Source organism: Electrona antarctica (assembly GCF_951216825.1).
Source record: "Electrona antarctica genome assembly, chromosome: 18".
Lineage (NCBI taxonomy): Eukaryota > Metazoa > Chordata > Actinopteri > Myctophiformes > Myctophidae > Electrona > Electrona antarctica.
In genome coordinates this window covers 12,139,632-12,158,674 of record NC_136799.1, presented here as the reverse complement: position 1 = coordinate 12,158,674, position 19,043 = coordinate 12,139,632, and the positions used below count along the sequence as shown (strand labels likewise).

Here is a 19,043-nt window from a genome sequence, read left to right as displayed (position 1 = left end):
ACTTTTTTTTACTTAGTTTACTTAGTAACACATACTTTTGGGGGTGAGACATTTTTATTTCGTTTTGTAATCGCATCAAGACAATACATGATAATACATTTTAATTAGGCTATTAGTATTAATCATACAATTCTCACAAGGTTTCAAGTTTTTTGTTTTCCTTTCCTTTCCTTTTTTTTCTTTTTTCACTTCGGTGGCACCAATATTTTTTCCAATCATTTTTTGGGGGACTAGAGCAAACAAACTCTTTAATGAATCCTGGAGTGTACATTCAGCCTCTGGTCTCTAAACTATACTTCTGACCTGTCTGTCGGTCTGTCTGTCTGTCTGTCTGTCTGTCTGTCTGTCTGTCTGTCTGTCTGTCTGTCTGTCTGTCTGTGGGGGGGGGGGGGGGGGGAGTGCGCGTGCGCGCGTGTGCGCGTGTCCCCCCCCCCAATGTGATGGTCCATGTCTCCATCTGTTCTATTCCTTTCTGTTTGTTTGTATGTCTGTCTCTCTCTCTCTCTCTCTCTCTCTCTCTCTCCCCCCCCCCCACCCCAACTCCCCCCCCCCCCCTCCTTTACAACTTTAATTTCCTGTCCAGTTTATTTGGAGTGTTTGTTTTGAACCATTTTTATCATCTCCCCCTGGTGATAATAACAGCTTTACGGGCTCAGGTTAATTGCAGACGGCACAAATCCAAAACACCCGCCTAGCAAGCAGACAATCTAAATATTTGAATGATAAAAAAATAAGTTGTCCCATTGACCTGGGCTGCCTGCATGGGCCATATAAAACATTCCAAATGAAATGGACGTCTGCACCTGACGTAGTATGTGTTTGTGTTTTTTTTCTTCCCTTCTATCCTGGCATTTTTTTTCTCACCTTTCAGCGACTGGCCAATAACAAGCGAGGCTTTTGTTCGCGTTATCGTGCGCTGTTCATTTGTCTCGCAGCCCCGGAAAGCCCGCGTTAAGATAACGGCGTCCTATCATCTGATTGTCTTATCAAAGTTAACGCCACGCACACATGCAGGCTGGCCTGCACTAAAAGGCTAAGTGCTTCACACATGTACATGTGTGTGTGTGTGTGTGGGGGGGGGGGGGAGTTGTGATCAAAATACATTCAACTAGCACACACACACACACACGTACACAAAGTTACACTTTCACTACTAAAATCCATAGATGTAATTTATCCATTTGTAACTGAGGATTTCTACAGTTTTCCTACAGCAGTCGTTATAGGGCTGGGCGATATGGACAGATCTACAAGCTCACGGCACGTTGCGATGTGGCGTGTTGTGAGCTTGTGGATTGGCTACTTTTTATTTTAACATTTTCTACCTTTTTAGTATAAGTATAACATAGGGTGTATAAGTGCTTGAAACCAGGAGATGACAACTCTTAGCCATCTGGGATATCCCAAATCCTAGATCGTATCTAATCTCACATCATAATATTGATATACATATCGTCCAAGCCCTCGTCAACAAAGAAAGAAATATGCAATTCCTTGACCCCCTGTCACTTAACATTATTTTAGGTTACTCCTTCACTCTTCATGTGACCACCGCGCTCTGACTGTAGGTGCGCTACCCGTTCAAAACATATACAAATATTGTTTGAACAGGGACAAACGTTTCGGCTTCACACTGATGAAGGCTGGATAGCCGAAACGTTTGTCCCTGTTCAAAAATGCAATAAATATTTTTGAACTGAAGTCTTGGTGTGTGTGACCCACTACCGTTATTTTGATAACCGTTATGTTGATCTTATGTTGCACCCTCGTGCAGCATAAGGTCATCTTTGTACCCCTCTCTCTAGGTCTCTTATTGCCCCTTATATGGGATTCCTGGAGTGTGAGAGTGTGCAACCTCTCTACACACTGTTTGACACCAGGGTCACTGGAATTGCCCCACTTGAGCTAAAAGAACATTCGGTTTGGTTTGGAAAGTGAAAACCTCCAACCGCCATTAATTTGTTTGCTCTCCCACTAGTCGCCACCGCGGCGAAGTACCACCACCTCAAAGAACAGCTTCCACACTCCTCACTTTTATTTGTTTGTTTCTTTGGAGTGTGTGTGCGTTGGTGTGTGTGTGTGTGTGTGTGTGTGTGTGTGTGTGTGTGTGTGTGTGTGTGTGTGTGTGTGCGCGCAGCGCGCGCGTGTAGCGTGCATGTGTGTGAGGCTGTGAAGCAAGCGCGGCCGAGGCAGGCAGGCAGGCAGACTTCGGGGTTCGAGGGGGGTAGTAAGTAAGGGGGTAACGCGGGGAGCCTGCTCCACCACCAGGAAGACGCACAGAGGGCGAGCAAATGAGCTAAACACTGACAGAGAGAGAGAGAGAGAGAGAGGGAGAGAGAGAGAGAGAGGGGTGGGGGAGAGGGGGGAGGAGGGGGTTCATTTAGCTCAGGCATAGCTGCTCTTGTTTGTGGTTGTCCCTGACACCAGTCGACGTCGTTGCTCCAAAGCACCTGTGTTTGCTCACTAGCTTTCCCCCAATCTGCTCGAAAAATGCTGCAAGCATGTCACATGGCGGCCAGATAGCCCGGGCTCCATGGGAATACAAAAGCCGGGGCTTTTAAGAACAGTTAATCATTGACGGGAGAACCCTCTCTTTTGTTCCCATTCAGCCTCGGCCCTCGCTGACAGAGGCTTTGATATTTCGTTTTCATATCCTATACGCGGCAGACAGGTCGTTGATATTTCATGCGGTGGGCGGGCGGACTGACGCGGGGGGTCGGGCGGGCGGGCGCACACATAACGCCAGGTGACATTGACACAGGAAGGTGCCTTTGACCTCGATCCCGCCGCGCTGCGGGGGCGACGGCGGGTTGATGGGGTCACGGGTTTCTGGTCGGATGGCCGCCGCGTGCATCTGTAGAGGATAAACACAACACGCACGGGGTTAATCTCATACACATTTATGTCGTTTTGATGAATCTCTCAGAATGAATGGGTCGGAGCGTGTGTGTGCTGTGATGATGAGTGGTAGCGCTGTTAACCCATTAAGACCTGAGACCGATTCTACAAATCCCTTTTTAAATCAGCTAGTTTTCAGACCTTTTCGTGCCAAGGACCTCCACTTTCAAGATATTTCAAACATGGCGGATGTGCACGCTCTGCTATTGTTGAGAACCACTGTTTTAAATCCTTTCCTGGTTTTAATAGGTTAATACTGTCCCTATTCTGGGGGGCGAACTTGTGGCGAAAATAGACGATCTACAAGCTCATAATGCGTCACATTGTGACGGGTTGTGAGCTTGTAGATTGGTTATTGTGGCAATTTATAGTTGGTGTAGATGGGAAATGGAGGGGGATTGGTATAGAGCCCCGGGGCACCCCAGTCAACAATCTATATAGGGTTTAATACATGTTGATAGAAGAAATAGTGAATTTAAAAGTGTAATGCCAACATTTCCATGATTTCATGACTTTTGATGCACCTGATTGGCTGGACGGTAATGAACACAATAAGTCTTTCATCATGAGTTGGAGGACCATAATTAATTAACAGGCCCTAATCTCAGTTTGCACTCCATCAATGAAAAACCCCAGCTCTCATTTCAAGGCTGTCAAAGAGGGCTTTAGGGATGGGGGCGGGAAAGGAAAAAAAAAAGTAAAGCAAGAATTCCGCTTTCACAAAGAAGGGGCCAACACATTTATCTTAAAGACGGAATTAAGTTTGCACAGCCCCATTCTTATAAAACACTAAAAGGGTCTAACTCTTATCTTCCCATTTCCCTTCGGCGTTCCAATGGTTCTTTATTGTCCGTTCAGTCTGCGCCCCACCCTCTTCTCCAGAGCTAATAATACTGTATGAGAACTGGAGACGAGAGGCGACGCCGCCGCAAAAGGGTTTTTTTACGGTTGAAAATGCGAGTCAAGAGCAGGCAAAGTGGTCACTCGATGCAGGATGCTTGGTGCAGCGCGGGTGAATGATTAACGTGGAACATTTGACTGATATCTGCTCTCACACTGGCAGAGGAGAAGTCAGGAGATAAATGAAGGTTGAGTTTCTGGCTGGAGTGCAGAGACGGGCTCAAAAACGTATACGTGCTTCGACAAACATACCAACCCTCACTTTGTTGGTTTGCTTTGAGACTTTTGAGATTGGTTTTCATGTCAGCGTGTCCCTTTGAGTTGCTGGTCAACAAAGTGTCACAGTGACTCAGGCGTGCGTGCGTGCGTGCGTGCGTGCGTGCGTGCGTGCGTGCGTGCGTGCGTGCGTGCGTGCGTGCGTTATAAGGTCATTCTAGCAGGTTTTTCTTGGATCATCTTCTGTTTGAACTTCTATTAGCCAACTATTCAACCTGTTAATCTCTAAAGTCACAACAATGACATTTGTCATTGTTTAAAAGAAAATATATTATATATTCAGAACTAGTTATGAAACTAAGCAGTTTGTGTTATGAAATAAATTATATAAATTTTCTATACATACCTTGGTGTTCATTTTGAACATAAACATGCAACGTGCAGCAGTCCATTCATTTCAGTGCTGTACATTATGGTAAATAAATAAAATTATGTCAGATAATAATCGATGCATTTTATAACCAGCAGCATCATCTGTTAACGTCATATAGCCATAAATCCTTATTTTATATGCACAGTGACTTCTACCCATAGTCTGTTTATTTGCTCACCCTGGCCACTCACGATAAGGGTCACTGGTGTCCCCAAACTGTAACTCACAATCTCTCTCTAGTGACAACACACACCCCTGTATCCACCATTCCACGTCCAAACACATTAACCCGTTGAGGACGATACTACAAAATATCGTATATCAAATAAACAGTTTTCTGGAAAAACATATGTTGCTACAGTATATATCAGTGGTGCTCAAAACCATTTCATGTCAAGAACCCCAGCAATGATACGTATTTGGGCCAGGGACCAACAGAAGCAAAGATTTGAGTTAAAAAAAAGAGATTTGCACAAATTTTCAAAAATTTTCAAAAAAATAGATCTACAAGCTCATAGCGTGGCACAAAGTGAAGCGCTATGAGCTTGTACATCTGCTATTTTTGAATAGCCAAAGTATAAAATAATGGTTAAAATGATACTAATCTTGCTATATTACGGAAACTTACAAATGCTTTCTCGGTTTGAATGGGTTAACACTTCACAGACAAACAACAACGGCAGAATAAAGAACAAAACAAACGTAAAAGACAATAAATGGTTCAGCCCGGCCCGGCTATAAGGAAATAGAGTTGCTGCTGCAGCAGGAGGGGATGGGCTTTAACAAACTGTATGCTTCCAACAAAGGTTCCCGTTTCAGGAGAGGAAGGTGGGTGATGGATGGCTCCACAAACATAGTTGTCATACCTGACCCATGCCATGCGCCGGTCACAGCCCTGGACTGAGAGACACATTGTGTGAATGTGTGTGTGTGTGTGTGTGTGTGTGTGTGTGTGTGTGTGTGTGTGTGTGCGCGCGCGTGTGTCCATACATCAAGCTGGTAGCCTACTTAAAGCGGCACTATGTATAATATAACTTAGTTTTAGTGTAATTTTGTCCAATCTGAGTATGTTAATAAAATCTAACTTTACATATATACAAAGGTGTGGTTGTATTTTGTCTCTCTGTTCTTAGATCGTGTCAAAGGTCATGTCTCACCTAGACACAGGATCTGACACAAAGTTTTACAAAGATTCAATTTCTCCCCTGAGCAAGCAGGCAGGCTCTATTAGCTCAATGGTAAAAATGTCAGCACTTGTGCAGGTTCAAATCCCTGGTAGAAGAGGAAAAGTTACATACAGTAGTGCAGCTCTAACCAATCTCCTGTCTGTACCAGACCCTATAGTGCAGGGGTTCTCAAGGTAGGGTCCGGGGACCCCCAGGGGTCCGTGAGGGGGTTCCAGGGGGTCCACCGGCTAAATGAGTTACTGTAATAAAGCATCACCTTCAGTTTAACCACTTCAACCCTGTTGTGTAGAGTTAAGCTACTGGAAAATAGCCGACCACCAAGCTCACTACGCGTGGCGATGCAATGTGTTGTGCACTGCTAGTTTCGAAAAACGTGGGATAAATTTGAAACTTTTGAAACAACACTATGCTTCCCTGCCGAGGTTTCAGGTACAGGCTTTAGTTCCGACATACTATTGGTCCAACTGTCATTAGACCCTAACCCTAACATACTATTGGTCCGACTGTCATTAGACCCTAACCCTAACATACTATTGGTCCGACTGTCATTAGACCCTAACCCTAACATACTATTGGTCCGACTGTCATTAGACCCTAACCCTAACATACTATTGGTCCGACTGTCATTAGACCCTAACCCTAACATACTATTGGTCCAACTGTCATTAGACCCTAACCCTAACATACTATTGGTCCGACTGTCATTAGACCCTAACCCTAACATACTATTGGTCCGACTGTCATTAGACCCTAACCCTAACATACTATTGGTCCGACTGTCATTAGACCCTAACCCTAACATACTATTGGTCCGACTGTCATTAGACCCTAACCCTAACATACTATTGGTCCGACTGTCATTAGACCCTAACCCTAACATACTATTGGTCCGACTGTCATTAGACCCTAACCCTAACATACTATTGGTCCGACTGTCATTAGACCCTAACCCTAACATACTATTGGTCCGACTGTCATTAGACCCTAACCCTAACATACTATTGGTCCGACTGTCATTAGACCCTAACCCTAACATACTATTGGTCCGACTGTCATTAGACCCTAACCCTAACATACTATTGGTCCGACTGTCATTAGACCCTAACCCTAACATACTATTGGTCCGACTGTCATTAGACCCTAACCCTAACATACTATTGGTCCGACTGTCATTAGACCCTAACCCTAACATACTATTGGTCCGACTGTCATTAGACCCTAACCCTAACATACTATTGGTCCGACTGTCATTAGACCCTAACCCTAACATACTATTGGTCCGACTGTCATTAGACCCTAACCCTAACATACTATTGGTCCAACTGTCATTAGACCCTAACCCTAACATACTATTGGTCCGACTGTCATTAGACCCTAACCCTAACATACTATTGGTCCGACTGTCATTAGACCCTAACCCTAACATACTATTGGTCCAACTGTCATTAGACCCTAACCCTAACATACTATTGGTCCGACTGTCATTAGACCCTAACCCTAACATACTATTGGTCCGACTGTCATTAGACCCTATACCCAAAGCCATAGTCCAGTGTTTCCCAAAGGTTTTCATGTCAAGAACCCCCAAATGGACATTTATTAGCCCGCGGACCCCCATGTGAAAAGCTATGCCGTGCAGGGACCCCATAATAGAATTTTTTTACGGCTCCAGCAGTGATTCTCAACCCGTTTAATTTCAAGGACCCCTAGTTTGACATGCATTAGTCTACGGACCCCCATTTAATGGCATTTCTATCTCTGACACCCCAATTTATATTGTAAAATAGTGTACAAATGGAACCAAATGGACCTGTTAGTTACAGACCCATAAGGGTCCATTTGGTTCCTAACTTTCATTTAGCTGGGGACCCCCTGGAACTCCCTTAAGGACCCCTAGGGGCCCCCGGACCCCACTTTGGGAAACACTGGCCTAATCTACCCTTAACCGCAAGCACGGCGCAACGCATGTCGGACCAACGCATTGTTGGGAGCGACGGGTGATTTCTGCATGTCGGACCTTTGGTGTGTCGGATCTGCGTGTGCATCCCAAGGTTTCTGTGCATCCCGAGGTTTCTACCAAAAAACCTTTCCAGATTGGCGTCCGTGGCCAAATACCTATCAGTTTAGGCCAGTGGTTGCCAAACTTTATCATGTCAAGGACCCCCAAATTGACACTAATCGCCTGTGGACCCCCATAAGAGAAGATTATTACGGCTATAGCAGTGATTCTCAACCCGTTTAATTTCAAGGACCCCCAGTTTGACATGCATTAGTCTGCGGACCCCCATTTAATGGCATGTAAAATCAATGTTCATTTAACTCAGAGTGTACAGGTCCATTTGGTTCCATTTGCACACTCACAGAGTTAGACACATTTGGTTCCATTTGCACACTCTCAGAGTTACAGACACATTTGGTTCCATTTGCACACTCTCAGAGTTACAGACACATTTGGTTCCATTTGCACACTCTCAGAGTTACAGACACATTTGGTTCCATTTGCACACTCTCAGAGTTACAGACACATTTGGTTCCATTTGTACACTCTCAGAGTTACAGACACATTTGGTTCCATTTGGTTCCAAACTGTCCTTTAGCTGGGGACCCCCTGGGAGTCCCCGGACCCCACTTTGAGGGCCATGACTGGTTTAGGCCAGGCCTTGAAAATGATTTTGAGAACAACTGCCCTATTAGTGATCCTTCATCCACACGAGGTTTCCTCTTTCTCCTCCTCCTTCCTCCCCCTCCTCTTCCTCCTCCTCCTCTTCCTCCCCCTCGGTCTTCCTGGCGTTGGAAGGCGGGGGTGGAGATGGACTCCTTCGCCGGGTCAGGACTTGGGTGCATGGCCCCTGTGTGACAGGCACAGTGTGGAGAGTAACTAACTATACATTCACTCAAGTACTGTACTGAAGATTTTGTTTTTAAGGTTGTTTTTTTCTCCAAATTGCAATAGGCCTATACTGTTCCTTTTTTTTACTCCACTGCAATTATTTGAAAGGTTTAGTTACTTTGTAGATTTGGATTCTTATTACAAAACATTAACATCAGCTATTTGAAAATTGCCGAAGTACGACCTCACAACGCTGCATCGCTTTGCAAGCTTGTAGATTGTCTTTTGTTCAAAAGATATTTATACATTTTGAACCCATGTGAAATGGGACATTCTGCATAATGAGTACTGTTACTTTTGGTACTTGGTACAAGTAAATTTTGAATCCCTGACTTCTACTGGGAACGGAGTATTTCTACATTGCAGTATTGATTATTTTACTCAAGTAACATATATTTGAGTACTTCGTCTACGACTGGATAGACAGACAGACAGACGTTGTTTTGTGTGTGTTTATTTGATGTGTGGTTCTCCCAGGACAGGACGCCTTCGATCTGCCCTCAGGGATTCCGCATCTCCAAAACGCTCAAATAGTCTGGGAGTGGCGATAAGCAGCCGGGCTGGAATTATATTCCCCAAATCCCAAATCCTTGTGGAGCATCGCCGTCGAACCTAACCGCATCTCAAAACACACCGAGCTAACACATGCCGTATATATTTATATATGGACTTGAATATAGCCACCTCCAATACATGTGTATAATGTTTATATGATAAATTAGATAGATAGATCCCCCTTTCTCCTTCTTCTCTTTCTCTGATGGAAATGTCAAAAAGATAGAGCTTGCAGAAAAACTAATTTCACCTACTGTTTTACACCTGTTAACCCGTGATGTGACAATAAATATTAATAAAGTTGGTCCTGCGATTCTAGTTCTGATTCAGTCAGACAGACAGACAGACAGACAGACAAGAGTACTGTACACAACGCACGGAAATAACGATAACAAAAATAAATACATAATAGAAATAATAATCATAGAAATATGTAAAAAAAAGAAAAAACGACAACAAAAAGCATTTGTACATTTCTCTCTTTTCCTTTTAGTGAGGGGGTGTTATTTGGCGGGGGGGGGGGGGGGCTGGGCATGGGAGCTGCCAGGTCAGCGCTGGGTGGTGTGTATAGTGTTGGTGTGTGAGTGGTACATACATGTGCTGGGTGGTGTGTATAGTGTTGGTGTGTGAGTGGTACATACATGTGCTGGGTGGTGTGTATAGTGTTGGTGTGTGAGTGGTACATACATGTGCTGGGTGGTGTGTATAGTGTTGGTGTGTGAGTGGTACATACATGTGGTGGGTGGTGTGTATAGTGTTGGTGTGTGAGTGGTACATACATGTGCTGGGTGGTGTGTATAGTGTTGGTGTGTGAGTGGTACATACATGTGCTGGGTGGTGTGTATAGTGTTGGTGTGTGAGTGGTACATACATGTGCTGGGTGGTGTGTATAGTGTTGGTGTGTGAGTGGTACATATATGTGCTGGGTGGTGTGTATAGTGTTGGTGTGTGAGTGGTACATACATGTGCTGGGTGGTGTGTATAGTGTTGGTGTGTGAGTGGTACATACATGTGCTGGGTGGTGTGTATAGTGTTGGTGTGTGAGTGGTACATACATGCGCTGGGTGGTGTGTATAGTGTTGGTGTGTGAGTGGTACATACATGTGCTGGGTGGTGTGTATAGTGTTGGTGTGTGAGTGGTACATACATGTGCTGGCTGCTATATGGGGAACACCCAGGAATGTTTAGTTAACCCATTTTGGACTGAGGTCGATTAAAAAAATGTCTTCTAAATCCTAACAGTTTTCTGAAAAACCTATGTTTCTATGTCAGTGGTGCTCAAACTATTTCATGTCATGGACCAGCAGAATTATCTGAATTTGGCCGCCGACCCCCATCTGAAAATATGTTGTTCCAGGGACCTCCCAGAAGCAAAGATTCGCTCTGAAAGAACATATAATCAAAGATTTGCGCCACATTTTCGCGATTTTTCAAAAATAGCAGATCTACAAGCTCGTAGTGCAGCGGCTATGAGCTTGTAGATCTGCTATTTTTCAATAGCTAAAGTATAACATAATGCTTGAAACACCAAAAGGGGTTCCCGTTCAGAATAGGTTAACTCACGCCGTCCCGTCCCGTCACACACTCAAGCCTGTGTGTCAAAGGTGTTTTGCAGGGTGTTGACACTCGCTCGCTCGCTGGCAGAGAGAGGTAGAAGGTGAACTGAACGCTGAAGCCATGAAGGAGACCTTCTCTGTTGTTCTGGCTTTTAAGTTTTTAGGACCGTTATTTTTTTAGGACCCTGTGCGGAAGATTCTACGACCCCTGCAGTCCCAATACGGTGTCCCTCACGTGACATCATTTTAATTGTCTTGAGAAAAAAATGCTATTTGTCCCAAAGTGACTGCAAAACAAATGCTGCTATTTGTTTCCAAAAAGCTTTATACCCTGTAATTCATATAGGCTATATAACAATGCAATGGGACATGGCTCTGTTGCCATGCCAATGCTGTACCCCCTCCAACTGTATATACTTCCCCATTTTCAACAGTTTTTATTGTATTTTGACACTTGCTTTGGCAATGTAAACATATATTTTCTCATGGCAGTAAAGCTCCTTTGAATTGAATTGAATTGTGACAAAACTGACGATATACAAAAGTGTTGATTTGACTCTGAGCTTGTAACCAAATGTCCATTTGGTTACATGTGCACAAGCTCAGGGTTACAATTCATGGATAAATTAAAATGTGCATGGTGCATCATATTGTTGGTGTAAACAATGACATGTCAAAGAGTTGGCATGTCATCCATTTGTTTATGGATTCAAACTGTCATGCAATAATAATTTGTTCATGAGCATCATTCAGGTATTTTATTTTATGGCATTTTGTTTGAAATCTAATTGTAAATTAGGTATTGCACGAACAAATCAATCGATTTACAAATTTGATCGTTAAACACGACTATTTCTTTCATTAATTAATAACGAATCAAAATAAATACTTTATGATTTATTTCAGGAAAACTAGGAAATGGCAAGTCTCCAGCAAACCTCAATAAAAGTCAATAATATTAACCCAACAAAATGTTATTTCACTTTCTAAGTCATTTACCAATTGTTGGGATGTTGTTGATTTTTAAGTCTAATGAATCCTTTTCATTAGACTCACAAAATAATGCATTATTAATATATCTGTGAAAAGTATGAATCATATCATTGTGTTCTCTTATTGAAGAAGAATATTTAAAGATTGTCTATTTTGTTTACATAGCCTAATATAAACTGAATTAATTAATCATTAATTCAAATACATTTTCACTGATAGCGAGGGTTTTATTATTTCACAAACACTGTGGTTAAGCTACAATAAAACAGTATTATCGCAAAGTGATCTACATAGACAAGACAATATTACACAAACCAGACACATAATATATCATTGTTTGAACTGTTAAAATGGCAAGAAATTGTATTTTTACTCTTTTCTTTTCTCTATATCAAAAAACCTTTTTTTGATGCAGTCCTACATTTTACTGTGTAACTCCATAAAATGAATCGCCATAGTTTTTAGCAATACACTTTCATTTTGTGCTTAATTTTTAGAAATGCATTTTCAGTGACATTTTAGAAATATAATCATTATTGAAATTTGGGCATTGGTACACGTTAGTTCAAAATGAGAAAATATTTGTTCTCACAGCAATGAAATATATATATATATATAATATATATCATTCTTTAACAATAATTGATTATTGATCCTGTATTGAAATGAGCCTGTTTTCCTGTCTTCTTAATGTCAAGGGACGGAGATCTTTCTCATATTATTCACAGTTTGATATTTGTTTCTCCTCAATGCAGTGGTTTGCTAAAACAGCAACCAATGGCAGTCCTTGATGCCTGCCTGTCTGACTGACAGCATGTCTGTCTGTCTGTCTGTCTGTCTGTCAGACAGACAGACAACCTGTCGGTCTGTCTGTCAGACAGACAACCTCTGTCTGACAGACAAATTGTCTGTCTGTCTGTCCGTCCATACGTAATGACCACCCACAGAGTCGACGTACCAACAGGTCCTTGAATGAGACGGCTCTGGTCCGTATTGGTCTCTTCGCTTCAGACCCCGCTGTACAGGTGACAAAACACCCACAATGCAACAGAGCATATATATGTACCGCCCAATGACTCTAAGGTCGCGCAACATCAACATTTGGCGACTGAACCCTGGCGGGGACAATGCGGCGCAGGCACCCAGAGATTGACACCCGCTTCAAATAATTGAAGGAGTGTTGTAAGTTTCCTATGTGAGTCACACAGGCTCTTTTTCTCCACCCTTGAATGCTGGGGGAGATTGTAGGTTGTTGTGAACTTAAAAACCCAAGGCCTCTCTCAACTCATAAATTACATGGCCATAGACAACTTTAAGCGCTGTTGAAATGCCTCGAACAGAGCTTTATTTCAGCACTGCTGGAGCGTGAAGCTGGGAGCACCACCCCACAGGGAGCCCTGCCTGCAGCTCTCTCACAAGAGCAAAAAAAAAAAAAAGGAAAAAAAGACATAAGACACTTATTTATCTTGCCATACCTGAGGCTTGACATGCCGGCTAAATGCCAGCGGAGCACCGAAGGCCTACGTGAAAACAAGCACTCTCTGTCTTGTTAATGATGCTGATGTTCACACAACAGCTCCAACCTTTTCTTCTGGCGATTACGCGGCTATTATATGCCCCTCCGCGAGCGTATATAGCATAAGCACGGAATTGCTTTCATATGAAAAGTTTTCTCTCCTGTATGAAAAGTCGTGCTTCCTGGAGCCTGGCTTACAACACGGCTAGTCAGCAACAGCGCCTCGCTTTGAAATACGATATGGCAGATTAAGAGCTTAGTCATTAGAATAAACCATTGTGTAATTGACTCTCTCATCGCTTGGAATCTGTTCTTTTTTTCCTCCTCCACCTCCTAGCTGCTACTACACATAAAACAATTTGAATTAGTTTAACCCAAGAGCTTACAAGTTAAATAATGCTTGTATGTTAGTGAATGAAAAAGCACATATTTTTTATATTGTTGGCTGGAATAGTATTCGCTTGTAGAAGTTCTTCTTCACATCATCACAGTGACTCCTCAGTCTGACCACCCATGCAGGGGGTCTCTGACACTGCAACCTGTGTGTGTGTGTGTGTGTGTGTGTGTGTGTGTGTGTGTGTGTGTGTGTGTGTGTGTGTGTGTGTGTGTGTGTGTGTGTGTGTGTGTGTGTGTGTGTGTGTGTGTGTGTGTGTGTGTGTGTGTGTGTGTGTGTGTGTGTGTGTGTGTGTGTGTGTGTGTGTGCGCGCGCATGTGTGTGTGTGTGTGTGCGCGCGCATGTGTGTGTGTGTGTGTGTGTGCGCGCGCATGTGTGTGTGTGCGCGCGCATGTGTGCGTGCGTGCGTGTCCACGGTAACCAATGGACCCGTAAGGGTTCATTTGGTCACAATTTGTACACGTTCAGAGTTACAAATGGATAAATTAACACTGGAGATTTTTGTGTCTGTTCATATGCATACATGCTTGCATGCATATGTATTTCTGTGTGTGTGTGTGTGTGTGCGCGTGCGTGTGTGTGTGTGTGTTCACATGCATGAACGCGTGCTCCTTCATGCGTTGTGTATTGGTTCTTACATGACTTCCCTTCGCTGTCTCTCTCTATCTCTCTCTCTCTTTCTCTGTCATTGTACATCTGATATACATTAACTATTGTTATCTTTCCCCCCGGCATGCAGACCTTTACAGAAAAGGGGAACCTGCTGCCTCCGCTCGCTATACAGTACTTCCAGTTCCTTCCCGCCCACCGCAGACGTCGATCGACGTCCACAGCAACAACTAACAACAACATTACGAGCAGGCAGGAGTTGACTTCCCAATACACATCCATTCAGCCTTAAGAGAAGTGAGTCAATGTAAATGCAAACACAGAAGAGCACCAGCAGGGCCAACACAAAAGGGCCAACAATATGGATGCTTGGGTCAGTCCCACGCACGCATGGCATGCAGGGTGAATCCACGTTTCCTCTGTTTGCTCTGTTCTTCTAACTGGAGATGTCATTAGTTTATAGAACGACTGACTGCAGGTCGTCCCTCCCTCAAGAGCCTCTCAGTCAGTCAGTCAGTCAGTCAGTCAGTCAGTCAGTCAGTCAGTCTGCTGCTCTGCTCTGCTCTGACCTGGCCATCACTATTGGAGCACTGGTTCCCTAAACACTGGGACATGATTCGGGACCCATGTTTGGGTCGCGGTGGATCCATTTTTGTGGGTCGCCGCAGGAAAATACCCCCTTTTTTTCGTTTCCTACATTTAAAAATATACATATTAAGCCTATAAATATTAGTTCAAAAGTTTAAACGACAAAATCACCAACTAAAATTAAACAAATTCCAACATTTTTCAAAATAATTTCAGAAATGTTGCTGTCGGGCATTAACCTCTCGTATTCATAGTTTATTTTTATTTATTTTTTTAAATTAACTCCCTACTTGATCATACTACAACATCACACGAAAGTATCTAAAGTAGCAGATCCACAAGCTTGAAACCCGGTGCGAAGCGACTCGCTTTGAGCTTGTAGATCTGCTACTTTTGCTTAAAAAAAATTGAATCTTAAAAGGTAACAGTTTTGGACATAATTATGAGGTTTCCACCCGACAGAGATTACAATGTTTTATCTCTGCTTCTGCTGCCTCAGACTAAATAATAATAATTAATAAATGACATGCATTTCCTTTTGTGAAATATCGACTGATAAATGTATGTTTGATAGCATCACAATTAAAAGATCGAATATAAAATGTGTCCACTATGTTGCAACAGAACCCTGTTTGTCATTTGTCAAAATGTATTTATTTATTTATTTATTTACTTATTTGCGAAAATATAGCATCTACAAGCATCGCAGGCACTGCAGTGTATAACGTGTTTTAACGTATTTCCCCCTGTTTAGATCAAGGAGGGCTGAGTGATTGGGTACCCCCACTCCCATTTTTTGTCCTTTCCTATTTTTGTTTTTGTTTTTACAAATCTAACATTGTACCATATACACATAACATTCCTTACTACACAGATGCTACACAGTAAAGAGTATAGTTGGATACAAATGACTTATCAGTACATATTATATATTATATATATTTTTTTTAAATGCAGAAAATATAATATAATAGAACTTCATGTCTAAATTACACCCATTAATATCTCAACTGTTAATTTCACAGTTATGTGATTTAAAATGTATTTATATAAAAGAATATGTATATTTAAAAAATAAACTAAAGTAACCTAGTAACATACAGAGATTCTTATCTTAATTTAGCTATCTATTTGAAATCTGCAGTATAGGAACCCATGGCAGGGCATTCACTTCTAGTCATTTTTACTAGTTGACTAGTCGCCTAGTTTACTAGTCGACTAGTTGTTTAACCACATATTATGTTAAAAAAAAAAAGCTTTTTCTTTTTTGGAAATAAATATGTGTACATTTAAAAACTGTGTACATTGGTGACTATAACTATAATCTACCTGATATTGAGGCCTACAAAATCGGGAAATAAAATAAAAAATAAACTTTTTTTTTCTTCTTTCTTCTTCTTTTCTTCTTTTTTTTTAACACTAGTCAACTAGTACCAGCAAGGTCGACTAGTGGATTTACTAGTCGACTAGTAAACTAGTCGACTAGTTGCTTAATGCCCTAACCCATGGTGGAATCTAACTTCCGGTATACCAACGTCATCACAAGAACAGATCTGTAAAACTCTTCAGTCTCAAGTCTTTTCTATCGAACTGTCAAATTAATTTAACAACATGAAACCTATAGCGTCCCTATTCTGTGGCAAACATTCAGCCACGGATGAGATGTACAAGCTCGCAACACGCTGCGTTATGAGCTTGTACATCTGCTATTTTCAGCTAAGAGATTTGGTGCAGGGGAAAAAGGAGCGGACCAGGTATAGAGCCTTGTGGGACCCCATCATCTAAGTGAAAAAAATAGAACCAAATTTACTCTAACCCAATTAGACCTGGAAAGCCTGTACATTCATATTCAATCCGGGAATGTATTTGTGTCATTTTAGATGAAAACGTAGGTTAGGATTTGGAAGCATTTTTGTTATAATCGTCCTCGGTTCTACAAAATATGGGGCTAATCGCCGTGTATCACAATCACAAGCAGACGAATCCGCTTGGGCACGCACGTGAAGAGCGCTATCGCTATCACAGCCCGTGCTTGACTTGTGCTTCCTCCTCCAAAAAGAAGAAGAGAGGTCAGACGTAACTCCCTCCCCCCCTCCTCCCCCTTCCCCCGCCAACAATCCCCCGCTGCTTATGGTAAAGAGAGCGGTTTTCATCCCTTAAACGAGCGCACATGCTGAGGTGAACGGAGATACATGCTACGATAACCCGTTCAATTAAGACCAGCACCGTGGTGGCTGTGGGCAAAATGCGGGCAGATAAATGACCATACAGTAGAAGGGAAAAAAAGCGCTCAATGGGTATTAAAAGTATAGGGGCAGCTGGGCTCTTATCTGGCCCAGAGAAGATGCAACCGGCCAACAAAGGGAGGCCTCAGACTAAGAGGCTTGATGCATGGGAAAGCCATGGGCCAGCCATTGTGACTGCCCTTCTGCTGAGCAAATAGTCCAAACTGTTCATTCCCCATCTCCCCATTCTCTCCCCGGGACATTGTTTGTGTCCTTGCATTTCATTCTGACTGGGGAAGATTGCTCTCAGGGCCAGTGAGCAAACAGTCCAGAAAAGAGCCCGGCTATCTCCTCGCCCCGTTCCCAGGAGAACTAGCATTTTTATTTCAGCTCCAAGCTGTCAAAGGATTGGAGAGTTTATGTCAGGATCCTGAATTAATTGCTTTAAGCCTCGGGGCCGACGGCGGCATTTTCATTTTATCACCAAATGTTCGGTAAAAAAATGTTTCCTAGCAAATTATGCCGGCCCCCACCGCCTCCGTCGCTGCCCTGCGGGCGTCGAGTCGCCAAACAGTTGGTCCTGGATACATGGATGATGAGTTTTCTTGCAACACAAATTATTCCTTTTTAGTTGTCGTGACATGATCGCCACGGTCCGAACAAAGATAAGCCTCGCGGCTGTTGACGATTTGGTGGAATTTGAAAACAAACACGCTGGAAACGTTTGTGCGTGTGTGTGTGTGTGAGTGCGTGCGTGCGTGCGTGCGTGCGTGCGTGCGTGCGTGCGTGCGTGCGTGCGTGCGTGTGTGTGTGTGCGTACGTGTGTGCGTGCCAAGCTTGGCAGTGAAAGGAGCAGCATTGCAGATGCCCCAATAAAGCCTATAGCTGGTCAGACATTTGGTGGATCAGGTTTTTTACCGGCTCCAAAACGTTGTCCAAACCGTGGTCCGAGGTGCCAAACAGTCTTCAGTGAGCATCTGCCGTCCTCCTATATATCCCATGGTGCCACTGCTTTGCTAAACCAATAACTAATAACTTTACGCTCGGACAATAACTGGGGTCTGCCACACTATCGTGTATATAGATGGCCCTGCTAACCAGCGTTTCCATGCCAACAACATCGAAGCCTCCGTTTGCTCCATCATATAAAGCGGTCCATTTCAGAATGTTTTGAATAACTGACCTCAGTGGATTTACATCAATAGATGGATGTGGATCTGAGTCATATTAAACAACGTACAGATGATGATGAACAGTGTTCCGTCCCATCGTATGATTTTTTTGTTTTACTGACAAATCGGATGTATGGGCATTAACATAACTGTTGTGGTGTTAGTAGTAGCAGGAGGTTCATATTGTCTCTGTCGGGTGGAAACCTCATATGTCCAAAACTGTTACTTTTCAGGATCCAAATTCAAAAACGGCAAAGGTAGCAGATCTACAAGCTCAAATAGAAGCGACGCCTTTTTCGAGCTTGTGGGTCTGCTCCTTTCGATGCTGTTGTGTGACACTGTATGACCAAGTATAGGGAGTTAATTACGAGAATATTTAAAACGTTAAAACATGGAGATAAGTGGTTTTGTGCCCGACAGCGAGGATATTGGCGCTCCCATCGTATTTGGCAGAAGGTTTTTTCCGGAGCGTCCAACAGCATCATGGTAGTAGTACTGAACCGGCTGCTGCAGCACTCACATTATCATCACTGGAACTGAAACATGAGTCACCACCTGGGGCTCTGCTCCTCTTTACACAAATGCATCTGTCAAAGAGTATAGTGGGCCGTTATATTTGCATTTTAAAAAGCGTTAGCGACGTTTCTCTATAGCACATGACAACCAAGGACAAAATAGTCTCATTCATAAACTGCCTTACCGTGGAAACCATTATAATGAATTAATGGGTTTATCATGATTAATTTGGTCTTAGTCTTTCAACACTTCCATCACAAAATATACTGATAAGTGATAAATACTTGTTTTTTTTTGTGCGCACGGGGGTACCCGCCGTGTAATTTGCATCAATAACACATGCAACTGTCTCTGGCATTATGACCACAACAATGATGTTTCGGTTTTACTGTAGT

At 43.0% G+C, this 19,043-nt stretch overlaps 1 long non-coding RNA gene across 2 annotated transcripts in view; it reads left to right on the top strand.

The window, feature by feature from the left end:
- LOC306942100 overlaps positions 1 to 19,043 on the top strand; it is a 74,042-nt gene that overhangs the window by 50,018 nt on the left and 4,981 nt on the right. For both annotated transcript variants that reach the window (XR_013792236.1, XR_013792237.1), the window contains exon 4: positions 14,278 to 14,444. This is a non-coding gene — a long non-coding RNA (uncharacterized lncRNA). The remainder of the gene's footprint in view (positions 1 to 14,277; positions 14,445 to 19,043) is intronic.